General features: G+C 43.5%; 1 protein-coding gene across 1 annotated transcript in view; it reads left to right on the top strand.

Moving 5' to 3' along the window:
* Nucleotides 1-25731, top strand: part of LOC310791545 (uncharacterized protein) — a gene marked incomplete at both ends in the record, with an annotated part of 557869 nt that overhangs the window by 144613 nt on the left and 387525 nt on the right. The gene's annotated exons all lie outside the window — the stretch shown is intronic.

The following is a 25731-nucleotide window of genomic DNA, read 5'->3' as shown; positions in this document are numbered from 1 at the left end:
ACAACACATAGCAGCACCCAGCTTCCCATAGGAAATAGCAGTTGTAAGTTTACTGCCTGTGAATGTCCACTCCCAGCATGCAATTGGGTCCTCCATTTCGCTACTAAATAGCAACCAAATGAGCCGAAATAGATATAAAAGGTAGATCTAAAATAATGTGTAATGGTAAGACAACCTGCAATTGTAGAACATTTCAATATTGGACCAAATAAAACATCGAAATGAAACACCACCCTATGTGAAACATATATGTCCTCTTGAGCCTATATATACCCCTTGTGGGTTTAACGTGATTTAGATAAGTGACAGCGGAACGCGCTTCTGTGATGTGCTATACTGTGATGTCCGCTCCAATAACTTGGCTCTACTTGACATTTAGTTTTACAATAAAAACACATTTATGCAATGACTTTACATAATGTAGGGTATATTTATGTGCATCATTCTACCTGCAGCAGGGGAGAGAAAACGATATCTTTCTGGACAAACTTTCACCAATCTAATAGGCTATATTTTTCTAGCTGAGGCGTTTAGTACATTATTTTCACTTTGATCTTGCTATAGTGTAGCGTATTTACATGCTTGCAGTATTGAAACTGCAGTTAGATTGGTTTGAGAAGCATAATAATATGGAATAATAGCCTATAATGCAGAGAGACAGACTGGATGAAGGGAGGGGGGGGGGGGGGGGGCAGAGCGTTTGGCTTTCGTCTGGTTTTGCGGGATCACTGGAATTGGAGCTAAAAAGGCAAGCGTGCGATTCGTTTATTGCAGTTATCCAATGAGCATGACGGTGCATAATTTTATGCTTAAAAGGCGTGGTTGTAATGGTTGAGGCTGCGTCTAGCGCCAGCACGACGATATCAAGTGCGCTGGTCCACGCCCACTGATTTGAGCTGCGCCAGCCGCTCGGCCTAGAAACAGCGCCGATGCAACGATAGGGACCACTATGTGTAACAAAATCTTGTTTATTTTCTATAAAGAGAGTACACAGAGTGCAATTTTTAACATAAAGTGCAGCAATATTAGGAATGTTAGTGGTTTTTGAGATCACAATATCGACAATATCGGATAGGGACCCACATGCCCGAGTGGAGCATAGAACAATAATAGTAGGTAATAATGGCAATAATAAATGTTGAGAGAGAGAGAGTGTGTGTGTGTGTGTGTGTGTGTGTGTGTGTGTGTGTGTGTGTGTGTGTGTGTGTGTGTGTGTGTAGGCGGGAGGGGGGTGTTGGTCTATATGTTCTCTGAGGGGAGGTGCAGTCTCCCACACTTTGAAAACCCCTGGTGTAGACTAGAGTGACCTTCATACCTGACACCATCAGTTACAATATTTCATACCAATGATTAAGATTCAAGATTCAAAAACTTTATTGTTTGTCACAACGCAACAGACATTTTTCCTTCCACCAGGCTCAGGTGCATGTTACAAAACACATTAAAAACACACAGACACATATAATTTTCTTTTTTCAAATATACATACTGCAGCATGCGCTGGGACGCATCATCAGTGATGTTAACTGGGGTCGTGAGGTGTTTCGGGTTTGTCAACATCATACGCCCTCGCCCAGTAGACCCAGCCGAGGCCGATTACGACCCCGACCCGCGTCCCAGAAGCAGCCGCTCACGGATCAGCCTTCCTACTCTGTCTGCAACGTTGCCCGTGGAAGGGTTGATCACGCCCAATCCGCTGCAATAGAGTTAGTGCTACACCGCAGTGTTGCAAGACCTTCGGTGCATGGAGGTCTAAGGCCCTGTGGGGTGATTCCAGGCCGGGCACCTCCTTCGTCTCACCAGAACCTCCCGTGGAAGAAGGCAATCCTACCATGCCGTACCATGGGCAGGGAGGATGCCTCAAGGAGGCCTGTGCGCTGCATGTCATTCGCCTGCGCCGAGCACCTCGCTCTAGCCTGAAGGACACCAGCCCGCGCCGATGTTTGTGCAGATTTTCAGGAGGCTGATCCATAGCGTTTGTGGATTTCTCCCTCACGAGAGAGCCAGGCTGGGGTGCTAAAACCCATCCCGTACCGGATGCCAAGCCGTATGCCGACACCAAGTAACGTTACGTCTTATTTAGAAATGCGGGGTTAAGAGTGAGGGCGCGCGAGAGAGGGGTTAAGACATTAGCCCGCGTCTATTCTTGTACAAAACATAATTTTCTGCGAAGTATTAGTAAAGTTATAAGCGAAGATCGATTCACAAGGATCTGACAGCTGTCTCCGCCATTTGTTTTTTCTTGCCTTTTAGTAAGAGAGTTGCCATGGCAACTCAATAACCCATGGCCATGGGTTATTGGACTCGGTTACGGGATTTATACAATGGCTGTGAACCAATCAGATTGCTTGATTTGAGAGAGCCGTTTTATAATTAAGCAATATAGCATGAGAGCCAGTGTGTTGTGCCAAATATATCCCCCTGATCAGCTGTTATCGGCCTCGTGGGATAACTGCTGAGCAGGGGGATATATGCCACAACACATGCAGCTCGAGTGCTATATTGCTTTTATAAAACGGTTTCCAAGTATGATAATATAATAATAATAATAATACTATAAGTCCGACTCCGACTGGCATGTCATTCTGATAGAGTCAGTTGAAACACTACTGTAAGGCGGGACCGCAAGAACGTGCGGGTGATTTGATTGGATCGTTCTGGAGACTGAAGTTGACATTGGCCAATCCTGGCGCTTGCTGAGAACCTGAGAGCTTTCTGGAAACCCCGACAGGCAGCTCGAGCGCAGCGTTGCATTCTCAGCGCTTGCTGAGAAGCTGAGTGCTTTCTGCAAAGCCCGACACCAACTAACTAGTGCTGGGACTCGATTAAAAAAATTAATCTAATTAATTAGAGGCTTTGCGATTAATTAATCGAAATTAATCGCATTTTAATCGCATATCAAATCGCATACGAGAAGCAACATTTTTCAAATCTAATGGTTTTTCGTATATGAGTGAATCAATGAATTGAATAGACATACTGGGCCCTATTCTCCCACAAGCCTTCGGCGCTAAAACGGGCCTTAAACGCAAAAAAACGTGCCTTGCGCCTGTTTTGGGACGATATCAATATGGCTTTAGGCTGCCAAATGCGCTTTAGGCCGAATGGGCGTGGCGCAGTCCCAGAATGGGCCAAAGTGGGCGTGTCGGCGCTAACTACCGGCGTAGTGCTATCTTCGCACCTGGCCTACATTTAGCGCTTTGCGCCTTTGAAAACCAGGCCTATTCAGTGCGCCAGTGCACTTGTGCCTCTCCCCTGTCACCCTTCTCTGTCTCTCTCTGAAACCAGGCCTATTCAGTGCGCCAGTGCTCTTCTGCCTCTGAGTCACCCTTCTCTCTCTCTCTCTGACTCCCTCGCTCAAACAGACACAACACATAGCAGCACCCAGCTTCCCATAGGAAATAGCAGTTGTAAGTTTACTGCCTGTGAATGTCCACTCCCAGCATGCAATTGGGTCCTCCATTTCGCTACTAAATAGCAACCAAATGAGCCGAAATAGATATAAAAGGTAGATCTAAAATAATGTGTAATGGTAAGACAACCTGCAATTGTCGAACATTTCAATATTGGACCAAATAAAACATCGAAATGAAACACCACCCTATGTGAAACATATATGTCCTCTTGAGCCTATATATACCCCTTGTGGGTTTAACGTGATTTAAATAAGTGACAGCGGAACGCGCTTCTGTGATGTGCTATACTGTGATGTCCGCTCCAATAACTTGGCCCTACTTGACATTTAGTTTTACAATAAAAACACATTTATGCAATGACTTTACATAATGTAGGGTATATTTATGTGCATCGATCATTCTACCTGCAGCAGGGGAGAGAAAACGATATCTTTCTGGACAAACTTTCACCAATCTAATAGGCTATATTTTTCTAGCTGATGCGTTTAGTACATTATTTTCACTTTGATCTTGCTATAGTGTAGCGTATTTACATGCTTGCAGTATTGAAACTGCAGTTAGATTGGTTTGAGAAGCATAATAATATGGAATAATAGCCTATAATGCAGTCAGACAGACAGACTGGATGAAGGGAGGGGGGGGGCAGAGCGTTTGGCTTTCGTCTGGTTTTGCGGGATCACTGGAATTGGAGCTAAAAAGGCAAGCGTGCGATTCGTTTATTGCAGTTATCCAATGAGCATGACGGTGCATAATTTTACGCTTAAAAGGCGTGGTTGTAATGGTTGAGGCTGCGTCTAGCGCCAGCACGACGATATCAAGTGCGCTGGTCCACGCCCACTGATTTGAGCTGCGCCAGGCGTTCGGCCTAGAAACAGCGCCGATGCAACGATAGGGACCACTATGTGTAACAAAATCTTGTTTATTTTCTATAAAGAGAGTACACAGAGTGCAATTTTTAACATAAAGTGCAGCAATATTAGGAATGTTAGTGGTTTTTGAGATCACAATATCGACAAGGCTCAAACTCAGAGATTCAGGTAGCATATTCAAGCACTTTTGGGACCATTTGTAGACAAAACTGAAAACTCAAGCACTTTCAAGGTCTTGAAAACATGTTTTTTAAAACTAAAACACAGTACTTTCAAGTACATTCCAGATGTAAAAGAAAAAATTAAAGTCATGATTCAACTCAATTTCTCTTATTTTTCCAATATCCAGTATAAACAAATCAGACTATTGCATCAGAGGCCATAAATTACTTTGTTGACTTACCAATGTTTTAGTTAGTCCATATAGATTAAACAATAAATGAAATAGACCCCTTTCAGTCCAACCCTCCCACAAATATCCCTTGCCAAAATAATAAACAGACCAACAGTTTAACATAAAGTGCCATTTCTACCATCTAAAATGGTTAAAAAAAATCTTGTGATTGACCTCAATCCCTCTCAAAAATCTCTGTTGCAACATAGGCCGTAACAGTTTGATCAACAATTTAGTGTGACTTCACAGTAACAACAACAAACCCATTAGTCTCAGGATACCTCTAAGCCTACTTCTTCTCTTTCAGCCAGTTGCTGAGACAAACTAACCTGTTAACATTTTCAGAGCTCAAGGCTGCCCTCCTCTTTTGAACGATGTTACCTGCAAGTGAGAAAAGTCTCTCACAAGGGACAGAAGTGGCAGGGCTGGCCAGGTACTTGCGGGCCAGGACAGACAGCTGTGGATGGGACCCTGCATGAGCTGACCACCACTGCAGTGGGCAGTCTCTCTCGCTGATGGTGGGCTCTGATCTGTAGCGGCTCAGAGCCCTCTTAGGCACCTCTTCATCCTCTGAATCAGAGTCTGAAGCAAACAGCAGGAGGCTCCTCTTCTTTGCTGGCTCCTCTGTGGGTTCTGTGGGAGTGGCTCTTGCTTCTGGCAGCAGGGCCTCAACGCTGGTCCACACACCTTCTCGCTCTCCTCTTGGGAGACACTTTAAGTCCTTAAAGCGTGGATCGAGTACTGTAGCCATCCTGAGCCATCCATGGTTGAGTGTAGCTTTGCGTTCGGATAGGTCCGTTGAGAAGGCAGCCTTGAACCTCACCACGTAGGCTGGGTCGTCATCTGAGACCTCCATGGTGCGGTCCAGGTGGCGGAGAGCAGGTAACACCACAGAGCATGAGACGTAAGTCTCACCCCCAAGGAGCTCAGTCACATATCTGCAGTGGATAGTTTAGGACAGTGATTTAATTATTGTACCAATTATCATTCAAAAAGTTTTGAAATTACAAATAGAAACAGTAGCAATTTCGTACTATAGTGATTTTTAAAATTCACTAAATTTAATTTTGGAAAAGCAATTTTATTTATATTGCACTAATTCACAGTCAATTCACAAAGCTTTTCAAAGGGACAGCAAATTGTAATAAATCCCATTAATAAAACAGCTATTGGTGTGGGTGGGTGTTTACCTGCATGGTTCAAGGAGGGTCTTCAGCTTCTGCAGTTTGACCCACTCTGATGTTGTCAACATGGTTAGCTTGTGCTTCTGTTTGGCTAGAGTAGACTTCACAGCCTCTTGGTTCTTCAGGAGACGAGAGATCATAGACAGCGTTGAATTCCACCTCGTGGAAACATCCTGTATCAGTGCCTCTTTTTCTTCTCCAAGTGCTGATTGCTGCTGGTGTAGGCTAGTTCCTCTGTATTGGCAGGGCTGTGCTTAAAGTGACCCACTATCTTCCGACACCTTGACAACGTGTCAGTAAACCTGCTCTCACCAAGGCAAACAGTGATGCTCCTCTGCAACATGTGAGCAACGCACGGCATGTGCTGGAATGGGAGCCGTTTTGCTGCAGCCATCATGGTTCGGGCGCAGTCTGTTGCAATTGTAGTGACCCTTTCTTCAACATCCCAGGCCTCTGCCACAGAGCGGAAATCCTCTGCAACGTTTTCGCCATAGTGCCTGGTGGTCGTTTTCTGGATGGTTAAGGCAAATGACTGAAGATGCCATCCCCTGTCAATGAAGTGTGCAGTCACACCGAGGTAATTTTAATTGCTTACAGAGGTCCAGTGATCCCCAGTCAGAGCAACACATTGGGCTTTCTCCAATACAGAACGTTTTGCTTCCTTTTCATTGTCATAAAGGTGCTGGATTTTTTTGGAAATCGTCTTTCTGCATGGCAGCTGATAAGTTGTGTCAGACGATGCAATCTGTAGCACCTTTTCAAGGCCCTCATCTTCTACCACGGCAAGTGGTCTACAGTTCACGGCAATCCAGTGAGCCAGTGAGTTGGTGACTTTCTCAGACGTGGACTTACTCATCTTTGGTCGGAACTGGTCGAGTGTGGATTGGCGACTAACGTTAACGTTAGCACCAGCGGCTAAGTTAGCTCTGACTTCCACGCTAGCCGCAACATGTTTAGCATTTAGGTGATACCGGAGGCTTGACGTGCTCCGGTGATAGGCAAACTCTTTCTTGCACAATTTGCACACAACTGTGCTCCTATCCACGGTTCCATCGGCAAGTTTTTTATAGCTATACTTCCCATCCACCGGGCCAAGGAATGCATTTTCATCTGCTAATTCCATAGCCCACAGCGCTGTTGTTGTCTGACTGACGTCACTCTTTGCACGTTGTGCATCGGTATCATCGGTATGCCGGTAACACTTTACAATACTGGTGCAAACATGTGCATGAATGCATGCTTAACTCATGATGAATTAAACCATTAATTGATGCTTACCGCATCATCAACTAATGAAAGGTATGTTTGATGAACACACCGAGTCATATATGAATTACTATTAATTAAGTAGGCTATTCCTATATCATCATAGTTAATTCCTCATCAACACATACATTAACACACTGTGTTCAATAATACCGTAATTCATGTGTTAATTACCACTATTAATGTCACTTTTCCCCAACCAATCTGCATTTTCCTTCCTTCTTAGCTGTTTTATTCCTGCTGTAATTTGCCCTGTTTTTAATATGTATAGTTCTTATTACGTGAAACTGTTTTTATATGCACTGTAAGGCGACCTTGGGTGTTCTGAAAGGCGCCTCCAAATAAAATGTATTATTATTATTATTATTACTATCGACATCCAGGTTGCCTGCAACCGGAACTTTAGCGTTACCGGACCGCAATGCCGATAGCCCACATCAGAACCAGCTGAGCGAGGCGGTGTGCAGCGTGTCAGGGACTGGCTGGATCTAACCTCTCCCAGCCATTAGCTCGTTCATCATGGGCATTCCTTCCTCTTCGAAGCTTGGTCCACTGCAGGGACACAGAACATGTGGCCGGTGTTTTGTGCCTATCTTACCGGGTGTCTACCGCGTTGATACCAGCGGTGGAAATGGGCCATGCACGACCCAGCAGGCCAGCCACCCCCTACCACTACCCAGGCTAAGAGCCTCTCTCCCGGCCCGACACCCAGGGCAGCCCCCCTACTACCACCACCCATCCAGTCGCCTGCAACCGGGAAATCGATTGAGTTTCCCCCGTTGCATAACGAAGACGGGATGCGCTAGCCACGCTCCTCCTTGTCCGAGCTAGCCTGGTAAACCAGCCCGTCACGTGAACTCACATTTCATTTCCATTCATTTCATTAATAAAGATTGTTGTATTGTATACCCCAGTCTGTGCATTTGATTATTTTAGGGCTTTGACAGTAGTTTCTCCTGCTAACTAGCAGTTTCTCCTGCTGGTATATTAGACCCACATTAATTACAATACTATCAGTAGGCTATCATTCTGATTACTTGTTACTAGTGTAGTAGTGTAGGCTACGCTATTTTATGGAGGTTCCTCTCGTGGCTCAGGCTGATCGAGTGATTGATGCTTGGTGCTCACGGGTAAACTCAAATTGACAGTAGCCTAAAAGAGGCTTGCCCATGGGTTTACCCAATCTGGGATCCCTGCATTGCCCCTGGTAATCCGAAATACGGTAGGCTAAAAGCGCACTGTGAGTGTGCTACTGGGCCACTGTCAAGGTAGCCATGAGAAAACATATTGTTTCCGGCCAAACTTTCAGAATAAAAGTCGAAATTCATGTTGTAACCAGCTATGCAGTACTGAGCTCTGCGTGCTTTTATTTTTGATGGCAGGCTGAGGCAACGGAAGTAATTGTTTGTGTGCCATGTCTTTCGTGACACTTATTCTCGTGGTCGAGCAAACTAGCTGGTTTGCACACAACGTGGTGATCGTTTTGCCCGAATAATATCAACAGCAGCCTCCGTGTTCTTATTCTACGAAGAGTACAAACTGCAAAGCCTAAGAGTCGGTCACAGTGGTGGTGGCAGTGTCGAATGGATACCAATCGCAAGATGAACGAGCGGGTTTAGAGTTTCAGGTAGTTAGCCGTAGCAATTTAGCTTTAGCAATTTAGCTAGCTTGTGGGTTAGCTAGCTTGTTTGTTGTGTGTGCGTGGAGACCATGGTGGAGACCTGTCGCCACGTTGGTTCGGGAAGTGAAGAGCAACACAAGTGAAAAAGGACGAGAGGTGGAAGTTGGAGGTGGACCCGCTGGAGAGATCGAGCAACGCGGGCCGAGGAGAGGGAGAGGCCAGACTGTTTCCCCCCAGCTGATGGACAAAAGGGGCACCGGAGAGCGTCTTGCTCCAGGGCAGAATTTGGGGACATGTTCACAAACTTGATAAATAAATGTGCTTTTATAACTCCAATGATGGTCTTCACTGATTACCTATATATTTTGAATTGTTCTCATGACTATAGTGTATAAAAGTGATTTCATGATCAGCATCAGCTAATGATTTGTGAGGATATCATTATGTCGTGACTTTACAATATGTGGCACAAAACTATTAATTAATACATAAGTATGTCGTGACTTTACTATATGTGGCACATAACAATTAATTAATACATAAGTATGTGGTGACTTTACAATCTGTGGCACATAACTATTAATTCATACATAATGATATAGGCACTTGTGAGGCACAACACTTAACTCATACATATGGTTCTTGGCATATAGAGCCTACAAGACATACATCCAGTGTTTGATGTCTGTTGGAGATGCACAGTGGATACAACGTCAGATAATGTGTTGGAGTTGGTCTGGTTCGGGGCTACCAAGGCGGGCTACTACACGCATAGCCTATATCAGAGCAGCAACATCGGAATGATAGCTAGCTGCTGAAATAGCCGTACCCGGCTAAGAGGTTCTGAAGGGGTCTCGGCCGGAGGTGTGGGACCCAGGCAAGGTGAGGGGCAGGGCGGGTAGGGGTTGGGTGGTGGTAGCCTGGGTAAACCCAGCCCCCAGTGACCTCGACCTGCTCTCAGACAGACCCTGGGCTGCCCTGGGTGTCGGGCCGGGAGAGAGGCTCTTAGCCTGGGGGTAGCTGGCCTGCTGGGTCGTGCATTTAGACACCCGGTAAGATAGGCACAAAACACCGGCCACATGTTCTGTGTCCCTGCAGTGGACCAAGCTTCGAAGAGGAAGGAATGCCCATGATGAACGAGCTAATGGCTGGGAGAGGTTAGATCCAGCCGGTCCCTGACACGCTGCACACCGCCTCGCTCAGCTGGTTCTGATTGTGGGCTATCAGCATTGCGGTCTGGTAACGCTAAAGTTCCGGTTGCAGGGAGCTCGATGTCGATAGTGGTAATTAACACATGAATTACGGTATTATTGAACACAGTGTGTTAATGTATGTGTTGATGAGGAATTAACTATGATGATATAGGAATAGCCTACTTAATTAATAGTAATTCATATATGACTCGGTGTGTTCATCAAACATACCTTTCATTAGTTGATGATGCGGTAAGCATCAATTAATGGCTTAATTCATCATGAGTTAAGCATGCATTCATGCACATGTTTGCACCAGTATTGTAAAGTGTTACCGGTATGCCTGGAACTCATCAACTGAGAAACGTTCCGAGTGCAAAAATAAAGGTGCGATTAAAATGCGTTAATTTTTTTAACGCGTTAATTTTTCGGCGATTAATTAATCGTAATTAACGCGTTAAAGTCCCGGCCCTACAACTAACGTTACGGGGTTAAATGCGGGGTTAACAGCCTTTCTTTTGCAAAGAAGACATTAGCCCGCATCTATTCTTGTACAAAACATAATTTTCTGCGAAGTATTAGTAAAGTTATAAGCGAAGATCGATTCACAAGGATCTGACAGCTGTCTCCGCCATTTGTTTTTTTTTAAACCAAAGGCTTTTAGTAAGAGAGTTGCCATGGCAACCAATAACCGAGTCCAATAACCTATGGCTATGGGTTATTGGACTCGGTTATTGGATTTATACAATGGCTGTGAACCAATCAGATTGCTTGATTTGAGATAGCCGTTTTATATATATATATATATATATACACTGTATATATGTGTGTGTGTGTGTGTGTGTGTGTGTGTGTGTGTACAGGAACTAATCTCCTATGCAGACCCTGGCACCGTGACATGATTGCTAGCTAACTAACTACTTGTGTATGAAAGTTTCCCCCAGTCTTCTCCTGCCTTCAGCTCATGTCAGAAATATCATAATTACAGAGAGTCACATGACCGAGCTGACAAAGTGGTAAATATGACGCTGTAGGCTCAAAACTTTAAAAGTAACTAAACCCCAACCAAATCTGTGGTGAAGCCAGACTGACTCTAATGGTGTCAGGCTGTTCTACTGAGCTGCTTTACCACAACTGAACAGCCTGTGGAGCTCACACTGAAATCTCCATCATTTTTCATTATTTTCTTAAACAGTTTTTTACAGAAATGCTTTAACACATTGAGTGCCAGCCATTTTTTCATCCTGTAGGTAAGTTGTGCCAGGTTTTTTTTTGAGGATTCTGGCTCATTTTACAAGAGCCAAGGATTATTTTCTGTTAAGAATTCATGAACACCAATCATCTAAAAATAACTAATAGAATGTGTGCTTTCTCTGTCTAAAAGAGTTAGTTTGCAGAGTTAGTAGTTATGTAGATATTAGCCGTTGAGTACAGCATGGTTTCAGCGTCTGGAAATTTATTCAGAGATAAATGGCTTTTTGTGAAATCGATAGAACAGTCACTTTAACCATTCATTTTTGGCATCAGTAAGACCGTCAGACATTCTAAACAATAGTTTTGAACAGTAATTTCCTCCATAACAACAGGAAACACCCCTCTCATTCAAACTCCTCCCTCCGTGTGTCTTCTCCTCCTTCCTCCTGGCTCTACAGCGGGCGTGTCAGAAGCGCGTTGCTGCTGCCTGCCTGCCTGCCTGCGTGCCTGCCAGCCTGCTTGCCTGCGTGCGGACGCTCCTTGTGCGAGTCAAGATGGGCCGGGGAATGCGTGGGCGATGGGCAGATGTTGATTCTGGCCTTTCTGAGGTGTTTCAAAGTGTGTTTCACCTATAATCTATTTTGCAAATCGCTCTCCGCTCTCTGTGTGCTGCTGCCTGCGCGCGGCCGCTCTCGGGCAAGACAAGCTTGGAATGGATTACTGTAAAATCGCCTCGCCATTTCCTTGAATGGCTTTCTCCCGCGGCAGTTTTTTATTTGATTTCGCTCGTCTGGGGGAGCACTGTCAACACTTAGTGGGTCGGTAAAATAGATTATACACATTCTCTTGCTCCAATAGTGATCTCGAAGATGTAAAAGTTGTTGATTGATGTCCCACCGTCAAAAAAAAAAAATGTTTATGTAAGACGAGATATCTCGGCTCTGGCACTCAAGCGTTGGATTATGTAAGATGAGATACCTCGGCTATGGCACTTAACGTGTTAATATGATACAATTGCATTCATGCATTATTTTCTGTTTGGTTTATGCTTATATTATACATGCTTATATTATACATTAATCACTTTTGGAAAATGTCAAATTATATAGTATAAATGATTGTTATTATTATTAGGAGGAGGAGGAGGAGCTTAATAGGTTTTGATCTCAGCTCTGCTTTGATAATCTCTCATTTTACATTAAATGTGTAAACAGTCTTTCTGTCTGTGAACTCTGAGACCTCAGCTCTGAAGTTCTGGGTTCTGGGTTTTCAGGCCCGGCGCACCTGTGGGTGTGCCTTAAGGTAAACCAGGCGTGGCCATGCTAAATCCTCACGTTTGCTCAATTCTTTGCACTTAGAGCTCTGAAAAGCAGGTCTAAAACCCTGCTGCACCTGAGTGCACAATTATTCTCCGCACTGCTCCAGCAGTGCACAGGAAATCCTTGGGGCCCTATCTTGGTAGAAGCGCTATCCGCTTTTTGCGCTTGAGCCCGGGTTTGCACGCCTTACGTCTTATGCTATCTTCCCTGCATCTTATGCTATCGTCCTCCCGCCAGTGGCAATTTGTGTGTTGGGCACGACGCCTTCCAGTTTTGCGCCAGCGTCTGGGCCAAACACAGGTGTGGGCGTGCCCCAAGCCAATCCAGGTGTGTCCCTGCAATCCTTGCCTTCTGTTATCGTCAGCATGCGCACAATTCTTTGCACACAGATGTCCCATTAAAATACAAATGCCAGGACATCAAATTCTGCTGCTAAAATTGTGTAACAGCAGATTACTCAGTGAGGCAATCAACTATTATTCACTGAAAACCTTTATCACATGTAAAGTGCCACAATCATGCTGATATCCTCTTTCTACAGTGGGCTAACCTCCCCCTCTCTCCCCTCCCTCTCTCTCTCCAAAACCTTGTGTGTGCACACACACACACACACACACACAGTAGATTACTTTGAGCAAGTCGTGTCGACCAGTGATACAGTAACCCCCTTCCCTGCAATTGCACGCATGCAATTAAGATGAACCTGGGACTTGGGACAATTCTGATATGTTGAAATAGGCTAGAATTAAATTCTCACACATCCCTGCCTATTTATATGAACAAAACGTCTAATGCACGTGGACAACCATATGACACTTGCACATATGAATTGGAGGGAATGAAAGGAGCGACACTGATTGGTTGTGTGGATGATACCGCCCACACCAAGCCTGCACGCCTCTGAATCATTTCCAGAGTTAATCCTGCATAAATCACTGTGGCGCTGGGACAAGTGGCATTTTGCGCATCACGGAGAATAGCAGATGATTTGGGAACGTCCATTAATTTGTGCTGCGCCCGACGCAAGCGCTAAATTACCGCTTTTGCCACGATATGAACCAGTGTTATTGTTATGTGATGGTGTTGATGCGATGCTGTGGAGATGTTCAAATTACACATGGAGATTACAGTGTCCATCGTGCAATTTCATTCAAATTCATTTGCAGAAACAGTTAAATGCCATCCTTAAAATGAATAGACAACATCTGTTTGATACCTGTTTGAGTTTATGTGAAAATTATGAGGTGAAAATGTTTTGTTAATATGATTGATTATACCCCCCCTCTCTCTCCGAAACCGCACGCGTGCACACACACGCACACCATACTGCATCGCCCAGATTAATTATTCATCAATGCCTTAATGCCAATTAATAGCCTACTATAATATTAGTCTACAATTATTCCCCCCCTTTGAGTAGCCTACATCTGTCAGTTCCCATCTCCCTCCCTCAGGAAGAAAATAGGCTACAAATAGGGGTTAATGGGAAATTAATTGAGAAAACTTGGACATTGTAGCCTACTTGCAATATTATTGTCAATCAAATGTCCCTGTTTCCTCGTTGCAAACATGTTTCTATTTTCCAACCAACTAAAGAACCTGAATTGCATCAATTAAAAGCTGCAAATCACAGATGATTTTAAATGATGTGATGATTGTTGTGAGATGTCAACACACTTGACCACGCCCCCATTTTGTGGTGCGCTCAGCGCTAAACACACGCAAGCGCTAAATTACCGCTTTTATGACGATAAGGCCCCTGGTCTCAGCTCTGAAGTCCTGGGGCCCTATCTGTCTTTGTAGTAATTCACATGTATTAACTCTCACATGTAAAAAGGACACAGACTCACTGCTTGCCTCTAACGTGAAGGTGATAGTAGGAACTCTAGAATTAAGAAATTCCTTCAACCCCTCCAGCTCCTCAGATGAACCAGTGAACACAAAACAAATCATCAATGTATCTACCAACATTTGACAAAAGAACAAGAAGGATTGTTCTTATAAACATAATCAACCTCAAATTTGCCTCGTTTTATATATGAGGTCACACCCATTCTCTCATTAACACTGAGGAAAGCCACAGGCTGAAACACCTCTGTTCACTGCTGCTGTGTGGATTAAAACCTTTTTTTCAAACTTGACCTGTGAGTGCTGCTAGTTCCATTTGACTTTTCAGTATTTGCTTGAGCCTAAACTGAGTGAAGAAAAGATATGAATATATAGGCTACAATACAATAAGCCCTATTGTATTACCTGCCTTCATCTGAGAAACCCCTTGCCTCCCTTTCTCTCTCTCCCTATCTCTATGCAGTATATCTCTCATTCTCTCTTGGCAATGTAAATAAATAAATAGATAATGATAGATAGAGTTCATTTGCAGGAACAGTTAAAGGCCGGCTTTACCGTGGGGAATATGAATATATATTAATTCTTAAAAAATCTTAAATTTCGAATCCGTTGAAATTTTTGAAATTGCTTGTTCACAGCCAGAGAAAAAAAAAAAAAAAAAAAAGGGCCAGGTGACGCGTTTTTTTTTTTTTTTTTTTTTTTTTTTTTTCCTCTGGCTGTGAACAAGCAATTTCAAAAATTTCAACGGATTCGAAATTTAAGATTTTTTAAGAATTAATATATATTCATATTCCCCACGGTAAAGCCGGCCTTTAAGTGCCATTCTTAAACTGAATAGACAACACCTGTTTGATACTCCTGATTTTGCACGGAGCACACAGGCTTTTTGCGCAGCAGGGAGAATAGCAGAGGGTTTGGTCATGCCTCTAAATTGCACTAGTGCCCGCTGTTAAACACTGCACAAGCACTAATCAGTACGTTTGCGAAGATAGGGCCCCTGGTCTCAGCTGTGAAGTTCAACTTCTTCTTTATTCTTTATTCAGATTGAGGTTCTGCTACTTGACAGAGGTTCACTGTGAAATCCTGGCCTCAGCTCTGAAGTCCAACCCCCATCTGACAGAACTGGACCTGAGTGACAGCAACCTGCATGATTCAAAAAGAGTGAAGCTGCTCTGTGCTGGACTGGAGAGTCCACACTGCAGACTGGAGACTCTGAGGTCAGACATCATATTTACTAATGTGCTGATATGAATATTATATGGATTTTGTAATGTGTGGACGTCTGTATAGAGTCGATCAATCTGAAATCAGACATGATCTGGTTTTAGGGGCTTAGATCTCAAATTCTACTCATGTTGTTGGCCTTAATCATTTTACTCTGGAGAGGAGAGAGAGGGAGAGTCATATAGGCCCTAATTCACCTGATTACTATTTATGCAACTTCTTTGATTCCGTTATATAATACTTGCTTTCTTGCCTTTAAAGGACGGCTTTACTGGTAATCAACCCACTTTGTATCATATATAATCTCAGTAATATAAGCACATGGGCAGCCTTTATCTTCTCTCTGTGTTTACCTCACGGAGAAAAATGGAGAGGGGGTTGTAGCCATTTCAGTGGTCTGTACAGACCATTGGTCTGTACCACTAGGGGGTGCTAAAGCGAATGGTCCGGACCAGTTGGTGTGGTCCGTCACTGTACCACGGACCAGTGGTGTGTGGTCAGTCAGGTGGTCAGTGTGGTCTGTCACGTGGTCCATCAGTGTTCCTTCTCATTTTAATGCATGGTCAGTCAGCACAGACGCTCTGACCATGGTCCGGACCACTTAGTGTGTGGTCGGTCAGCTGGTCAGTGTGGTCAGTGTGGTCTGTCACGTGGTCCGTCAGTGTTCCTTCTCGTCACAATGCATCAGACAGCGTACAGACGCTCTGACCATGGTCCGGACCCCTTAGTGTGTGGTCGGTCAGCTGGGCAGTGTGGTCTGTCACATAGGTTATGGTGATCAAAAAAGGAACGTTATTCTCTGTTCACTGCCATTCATATTTTTTTCAGCGGTGGTACAGGAAGTGATGTTTCACTTTGGCTCTCTATAAGAGCAAGTGAGCCAGCACAGCGGGCGAGCTGCAGGGTGGACATGCCACCCAGGATGTTCAGCTGTAATAATTTGAATTGTTATAATAGTATGATCAGATCTCGGTCACCAATCATACATGTTGCTACCTTGGAAACAAGAGAGAAATAAATGAGAAAACAATCAGTAAAATGTCTAGCCACAGATGACTTTTCATCTCTGTTTCTAATGTTACTTTTGTGCTCAGAATGTGTTCTGGATGGAGGTTGTCCATGATTATATTATTTTTTATATTCTTGTACTCTACATATCAATGCTTATGTACTATGCTGGGTTGTATTTTATTATATCTCATCGATGCATAAGGCACTTTTTGGATAAAAAAAATTCTGCACTAATTGAATGTACTTCCTGTCTGGCTGCATTTATACGCCCTTTTCCGCCTTACACAGCACAACGCTGACGAAGGCTGTTTGCTGAAACGTGTACGTTGTGATACATACAGGAATAAAACTTCAAAGGACATTTTTGAGTGCTGGCTCTTTCTCTCATGCTCTATGGAAACTCCTGTGCCTTGCACCTAAAACTTTTTCGTCTGGTGAGTGTGCGTGCTGATAGCTCCCCAGCTAGTCTGCTTTGAACATAAGTTATCTATTGTAACATCTAGCATAGATCTCCCTCTTCCATTCTCATCAGTTTGGACAGCGTGGACTGTGTGTTGCAGTTCCTTATTTTTTCTGATCCCCCCCCCCCATTATATACTGTATATCCCATATATATATATATATATATATATATATATATATATATATATATATATATATATATATATATATATATATATATATATATATATATATATATACTGTATATATATATATATGGGCTATACAGTGTATATATGGGATTTATATACTGTATATCCCCAGCCCATTCGGATTTCCATTTTAACTCACTTCCTAGATTTGATAAAACCCTGCAATATTTGATTTGCTCTAATCTGTTGCTTCCGTATAGACAATTGACCTATCGCTAAGCCCCACCCCCCGTCCTCACTCGGGCAAACACAAGGCAGACTGACTAGAATAAATGGCAGCCGTCACTGTCAAAGTTATATCCCAAGACGCTCTTCACAACTTTTTGAGGCCTGATATTGTCTAGAAGCCATCATAAAGTACTTCACTATGCCATGGAGGGCGATGTACAACATTTAAAGCTATCGATAAAAATAAATTAGATAAGTGCATGGAAACGGCTTTAGCAAATCAAACCAAACATGCACTTTTAACGAAGGAAGACAGCGAGATAACCAGTGGGGATAACAGGCGACTGACATCCAGAATTTACACTTTATTCACTTGAGTAACCTCTCCGTGGATTATATATATGCTGAATTGAAGAGTGGCGCCTGGCAATCTGTTTTATGTAGGCCTACCTCTGTATAATCAACAAACGTTAAATTAATATAGTGTCGATGTTTTTCATAGCGAGACAACAGCATGCACGCATGGGTGTAGCAGATCAGGAGAGGCATAGCCTACAGCAGACCACTTTTTCCATCATGTTTTCTCTTTAGACTACCTCACATTTATTTGGGGAACGAGATTAATTCCCTCGTTTTAGGATTTGACTGGTGTCTGGTGATGTTTTAATCACATCAATCAATGCGCCTCCTCTTCAACCAACTCCGGCATTACGTGCATAACGTAATGACTAGAAACTCACATAATTCAGCATTTTCTTTTGCCGACTTTCTGAATACCATGATGATTTCATGATACCTTTGGATCACAGAAGGCAAATGAGGGAGCAGACTCATCTCGCTGTCACCACGATGCAGATTTAACGTCCAAAACAGCAGCATCATTGTGGATGTGAGTGGATCTATGTTTACTAGTTTAATATTATCAATTGCCTGGCCTCCCAGGATACCTCGTAATGGTCAATTTACCCCCATGCACATCGTTTGACCATTTTTTCAACTTATAAATGTATAAAACCAGAGGAAACTCGCGTTTTCTAGTGCTTCTCTATGGAACTCCAAGCTGAGAATGTCCGAGTGTATTGTAGAGCTGCACGCGCTGTGATTGGCTGGTCTGCATTCGCGGCGGGACTTAGCGATAGGTCAATTGGATGGTTCAGGTTAAGTTAGGGTCCAGTTAGGGTTAAGTTCCCCATCCAATTCAAATTCTGCTTGTATTACAACTTTTCCAGATAAACTGCCATCTGAAAATTGTGTCCCCAAAAAAGTGGATTCTGGACCATAACTAAATATTTATTTATTTATTTTAAACTACTTGGCATTTAGATGTATTCATCTGGTCTGTTACAGAAAGTTTTCAAGGAAAATGGGCCAATCCTGAAACAAGAGTGACAGTCTGTCTGGTTTCAGATGGAAATACTATATAAGGCTGACATGATGCTGATCCACACTGACAACATGCTGAAGTCCATTGGATTATAAGACACTGGATTGGTTAAAGATTTAAAGGAGTATTGTATTTTATTGCTTTTCTCTTTATTCAGATTGAGTGGTTGCAGCTTGTTAGAGACTGACTGTGAAGTTCTGACCTCAGCTCTGAAGTCCAACTCCTCCCATCTGAGAGAGCTGGACTTGAGTTACAATGACCTGCAAGATTCAGGATGGAACCTTCTCTCTGTTGGACTAGACAGTCCAGAATGCAGACTGGAGACTCTCAGGTAAAGTCAGTTTACAGTTTTTCTCAGTTGATTCAACACATTTCCCAAACTGAGGTCCATTCTCTCAAAACAGGATTCCTGAATCTGCAAAGGTTGTCCCGAAGGTTTTACTTGATGATTTGACTTTTATTGATACAGCTTCACACCAGTGAAGCTAGTTGAAAATAGAGCAGCTAGATGTTAAACAGTGGGAAGGTGACATCATCATCTACCCAGTTTTAACATCTGTCCTCTCGTTACTAGTTAGAGAATTCATATTAAAATGTCACTGAACACATTTAAAGCAGGCTAGTTTTGGTCCTGAATTACACTGTGGAGATAGTTCCCTGTGAGCTGAGACTGTGGAAAGCCTTCCTGAGCTACTGAGGCTGCAGATTTACTATCCATTTGTTTTTAAAGTGTTTCCTAATTTATATCCACTTTTTTATTTTTTCATGGCTCGTGCAGCATAACAAATCATGTGCCATTTTGGAGGATTTATTGATCCAATCACCTTATAGCACCATGTGTGGAAATCAAACCAGTTTTCCTGTCAGTGTTAGTGGGGACCTGCTTTAGACCAGGGCCTCAACAGTACAGTCTGTCAGTAGAAATCTTACAATGATGACATTACATAAGGGTCAGTAAGCCTCATCAACACAGTCTGTCAGTAGAAATAATACAATAATGACACAATATAACAATAGCATGTCTTCTTGTGCTTCAGGCTGAGTGTCTGTCAGCTGTCAGAGAGAAGCTGTGAAGCTCTGGCCTCAGTTCTCAGCTCCCAGTCATCTAATCTGAAAGAGCTGGACCTGACTAACAACGACTTCCAAGATTCAGGAATGAAGCTTCTCTGTGCTGGACTGAGGAGTCCACACTGTAGACTGGAGAGTCTCAGGTCAGGATCACCATTACTGTTTAACAGACCAATTAAATTCTACTCTACATTTGTATGAAAATACCTGAACTCTCATTTTCCTGCTGATGTAATTTTTGAAACCAGCTGAGAAACCAAAATGCAATGATCTTTGTTCTCCAAATATTGAGTGAGATGCAGCCCTTTATGTCTTGACTGTTTACAAACTGTTTTGAGAAAAACGGCCTCAAAGTTTGACAAAGTAAGCTAGTTATGCTTGTCACCCTAACTTCATGAGCTGCATTTGAATTTCACAATAATCGCTACAGAGAATGAAAACCAATGGTTTATTTTACTAAAATCTTCTGAAACCCCAAAACAGCCAAAATCAGCATTTTCTTATAAAATCACGTTTCTACACAAACAGCGGGCCTGTGCTACATGTGACTGATTTTGTCTGAGCAGGTCACATATAATAAGTGATTTCAGAGCAGTTTATTAATGGGAATATCCAACATGTAGCTGGTTTTAACTCATTGAGTGCCAGCCACTTTTGGAGAACGGACGCTCCCAGTGCCAGAGTTTCAGAGCGTTTTCAGTGATTTCTCGAGGCCCACAGAATATTGTGTGATATTACTATGTAAACACCGAACATGCACAAAGAACGATGAGACTCTATTGTATCAGCAGCAAAAAAAAGTTTATTGATATCATTTTCCGTTCTTTACTTATCAGCCGGAGAAGATAGGTCAAAAACAGAAAAAATTGGCGTTTCTATCTAGAAGCTGAGATATTGAGCCTTTTGTGAAATATAGCATTTCAAGCAAATCATTGACTCTGAAACTAATATTTTCTGACCTGAAACATCTGAACAGTAATTTCCTTCAATATAACAGCACCCCCACCCCCCCCTCTACTGCAAACTCCTCCTCCGTGGGTGTGTCATGATGTTGCTGCTCGCTCTGAGCAGTCTGGATCGGGCTCGCTCGTTTCTGGGGTTTCGGTTGTGAGCTGTGAAGCTGCGTCCGATTCTGGGCTTTCTGGGCTTTCTGCTGCCCTGCGTGCCCCACCCCCCTCCTCCTCCTCCTTGGGAGTGTCTCTGGGGCTCTGCTGCGTTTGCTCTCGCTCTTCTTTTGCTCTAACTCTGCACTGAAAAGCGCGCTGCATCCCCCTGCTTTTTCACATCGTGTCGCTGGCTCCCAGCTGAGAATAATGTAACTTTTCAGAAAGATGCTGGTGTCGCCAACTAAATCATATGGAGGGGCTATTGCAGCGGAGACGGAGGGGCTGTGGCAGCAGATTGACTGCTGTTCACAGGCACAGCTAACGTTATGCTTCATGCATATCGATCGATGCGATTTCCGTTTCCTCGTGACTTCTTCTCTCTTTTCTCCTGGCTTTTCTCTAATCTGGAGAGCACTGTCGCCACCTAATGGGTCCCTAAAATAGCTTTTACACATTCAACATGCCCCAAAATTTTACAGGAGATAGATCTGGCTTTGACGTCCCACCGTCAAAAAACGCAATTGACGACTTTAGTCGTCAATGGCACTCTACGTCACTAAAGCAATTGACGACTAAAGTCGTCATTGGCACTCAATGAGTTAAGAGCTTCCACTGAGAGCTATGATCTCTTTTTGTAGAGGGTTAGGTTTAGGCTCAAAATAAACAATGACAAACTATTAGTGTTGAGTGAAGAAGCTGAATATGTTATTACAAAAAATTTCATTTCAGGCGATGTTGAGTTTCATAACTATGCAAAATCACTATTTCTGTAGGTTTCAGTGGTTAATGTTGCTACTGAATAAAAGTTGAAAGAGTCCAATTTAATGTCAAACACATCTTTACTGCCACAATACTCCCCTTAGTTGTAACATGGAGGTTATCCAACACCCGACTGCCTTCAAGACAAGAATATAAAGTAGTGAGCAGGACCAGATGCAGCTGGAGCAGTTTGTAGAGTTTGAATGAGGAGAAAACCTCCTGAAAACTCACATTGAACACGTTGGTGAACACATTCAACAACAGATCCTCCTGGAAGACAATACAGCAGCAACTGGTCGGCAGTTACATTGCATTTCTTTTCGTGGTTCACACTCAAATTAATATTCAGAGTGGCAGTGAGCTTCAGTTGGTGCTCTCGGCTGAAGGCCATTCAGCTGCCAGCTGGCTGCCATGCAAAGATCTGAACTTTGTTGCACCATAAGCAATCGTGCTTTAGAGCAGTGTTTCTCAACTGGTGGGTCGGGACCCAAAGGTGGGTCGCGGGGCCGTTTTGAGTAGGTCACAGATGTGTGCATGAGAAAAACGTTTGTCTACTCCCTAGTTCCTCATTGCGTGGCTCGCGAGACGCTGGCGGCTCTCAAAGCTTTAGTTGGCGGCTCTAAGAAATTGATTTTTTTTTTTTTTTTTTTTTTTTTTGCTCTCCCCAAAATTTCAATAAACCTTTATGGCATATTATTACAATACAACAATACTGGTGTTGACAGTAATAGAAGGTGCCAAATCATTCAAAACAATGAGCATTTTGCTTTTAGGAGTATTGTGCCAGCGTGCAGCGCTGTTCCAAAACGTGTCAACGTGTGTCGTTGCCTGGGAAACGCACATCCCATAATACAACTGTTCGCATCGCATCCCATAATAGTATGATGATACTTGGGATGCCATTGCGAACATAGATGTGAACAGGTTAGGGAAAATGTTGGTCATGAGGCTAGACCAGTTCAGAACCACTGCTTTAGTGTGTGTGTGTGTGTGTGTGTGTGTGTGTGTGTGTGTGTGTGTGTGTGTGTGTGTGTGTGTGTGTGTGTGTGTGTGTGTGTGTGTGTGTGTGTGTGTGTGTGTGTGTGTGTGTGTAGGTTGTCAGGCTGTCAGCTCACAGAAGAAGGCTGTGATTCTCTGGCCTCAGCTCTGAGCTCCAACCCCTCCCATCTGAGACAGCTGGACTTAAGCTACAATAATCCAGGAGCCTCAGGAGTGAAGCTGCTCTCTGCTGGACTGGAGGATCCACAATGGAGACTGGACTCTCTCAGGTATGGAGAGGTTAACGTCTGCTAGAAGGCTGTGCCAACTTGTGAAAAACTGATGTTTGGTCAGGACCCCTTTTTAACGCACTGGATACCCCTTTTTCCTCATTCTTCAACACCACAACAGCGTAGCAACAACTTGTGTTGCGGTTATGTTTAGGCACCTAAAGCAACTTGGTTAAGGTTAGACAAAGGGTTTGGGTTAGGCAGGCTTAAATAATATTAAATGTGACTTACGGTTTAAATGTAGACTTACTTTGAACATGCTGGGAATCGAACCCCGGTCTCCAGCATTGAAGAGGAGGGTATATACTCTGCCTGCTCCTCTCTCTCCTCACCTGTTCATGCCCATTTTCTCTGTCCGGAGAATAATATTCATGTATAGAGTCGTTTCCATGTTGCCAGACACTATGACAGTTTGAGTCTCCCAGCAGCAAAACAAGCAATTTTAGTGAACTAGGGGTGTTAAGGATTAACCGATAGTACGTTAACTGCCGTTAAGAACGTAAGCGATTAAAATTAATTAACTGTTTTGACTGACAACATTGTTACTTTGTGTCATCAATTCAGTCTTCATAGCTCACAGTGTGTTAATTATACCAGTCCAGCAGAGGGCGTACCTCGCCTAGCTAGCGCAACAGAAGGAGTGGTCACGTGAGAAGGTCGTCACACATGCATGAGGAAGTAGGAAGTGAATTGAGCAAACATGAAACAAAACAGATGCTAAAATTAGCCGCAAGCTCGCGCTAGCAACAGCATAGAATGATTACACTCTAAAAGTAAATCTGTAAATACTGCGACGCCGTTCTCAAAATTCAACTCCAGGGGCAATTTATGATTCCCCGACGAGCATCGCTCAACGTCACGTTACGTTCCATTATCGCTGGACGCTGATTGTGGACGCTGTCACTCATAAAAGTTATAGCTAAATATTAATACTAGGCGATTGGAGCAGGCATCGTGCGTGCAGTCTAGAGACAATAACACAGAAGCCTTACTTTATGGTGGAAAAGAAGCGTGGTGGACGGAGAGGGATTTCATGAAGTTCATTGAACCAGGCGATCACGTCCCCCTTTGTTCAAATGACTATTAAAGACAGGCGGCTGTTCAAAGGAGGTGAGCCTTATTGTTTTTAGGCTAATTATAGTTTTATTATTATTTTCGTTTGTGATTCATGCCATGAATGTCACATAAATTATATGCAGCTGTGTGTGTGACTGTGAGGTTAAATAGAACTTGAACTGAGAAAGACGAGATGTGATATTTTTTTACGGGGGGGGGGGGGGGGGTTGGGGGAGAGAAACAACGTTAACAATTAACCGATTAACTGATTGTTAAGTTGCGCAACATAATGGTTAAGAAAAATGCATGAAATTCCCATCCCTATAGCGAACGTGGAATGACGGTGCGCAATTGCCCGACTGGGTTACACTGGTAGTTGTTTGATGAGCTGTAAACTAGGCTATCTCGGTGAGTACTCAACCAATAGTTATAACTGTGGCCCGTGCATCTCTACTGCACGATGATATCGGCACAACATCGTTATCGGACGATAACGATAGCCTTATAATCGGAAATGTAATTTCTGCCACTGCAATTATGCTCAAATTCTTGAATTAACGTTGTTGTTGTCGCAAGCGGTACATAGATAGCTCTGTGGAGCCGATGGGAGCTACTATGCAGTTGCGCTAATGATACGAGCTGATATAGCTATGTATTTGCTGCTAAATCCAGCTGTGGATCCTCATTGTAGCTTCATGCTGTTCAGTTCACACAGTTCAGTTATGAAGGAGAGGCTAAATCCAGCTGTGGATCCTCATTGTAGCTTCATGCTGTTTAGTTCACACAGTTCAGTTATGAAGGAGAGGCTAAATCCAGCTGTGACTCCTCATTGTAGCTTCATGCTGTTCAGTTCACACAGTTCAGTTATGGAGAGAGAAGATTTTGAATGAAACTGAAACATTCAGCTGTTGATCCTGAATCTGAGAGTGGATTCAGTCGCTTTGAATAGTGTGAGCCAGAAGCGGAGTGGACAGCCGCTTGTCACACACACACACACACACACACACACACACACACACACACACACACACACACACACGGCCTCTTGTTACATGACGTCAGGCTCCACACTCATTACTCGTTACCTAACTTTATGATGGTTAATGTAAAGAGTCTCTCCTCAACACTGCAGCTGCTCCACCAGTTATTTTCTATCAGTCTGTCTCCTCAACACTGCAGCTGCTCCACCAGTTATTTTCTATCAGTCTGTCTCCTCAACACTGCAGCTGCTCCTCCAGTTATTATCTATCAGTCTGTCTCCTCAACACTGCAGCTGCTCCTCCAGTTATTTTCTATCAGTCTGTCTCCTCAACACTGCAGCTGCTCCTCCAGTTATTTTCTATCAGTCTGTCTCCTCAACACTGCAGCTGCTCCACCAGTTATTTTCTATCAGTCTGTCTCCTCAACACTGCAGCTGCTCCTCCAGTTATTCTCTATCAGTCTGTCTCCTCAACACTGCAGCTGCTCCTCCAGTTATTATCTATCAGTCTGTCTCCTCAACACTGCAGCTGCTCCACCAGTTATTATCTATCAGTCTGTCTCCTCAACACTGCAGCTGCTCCTCCAGTTATTCTCTATCAGTCTGTCTCCTCAACACTGCAGCTGCTCCTCCAGTTATTCTCTATCAGTCTGTCTCCTCAACACTGCAGCTGCTCCTCCAGTTATTATCTATCAGTCTGTCTCCTCAACACTGCAGCTGCTCCACCAGTTATTATCTATCAGTCTGTCTC

The sequence above is a fragment of the Poromitra crassiceps genome (assembly GCF_964638095.1).
Source record: "Poromitra crassiceps genome assembly, chromosome: 16".
NCBI classification, from domain to species: domain Eukaryota; kingdom Metazoa; phylum Chordata; class Actinopteri; order Beryciformes; family Melamphaidae; genus Poromitra; species Poromitra crassiceps.
This window is presented reverse-complemented; position numbering and strand designations above follow the sequence as displayed.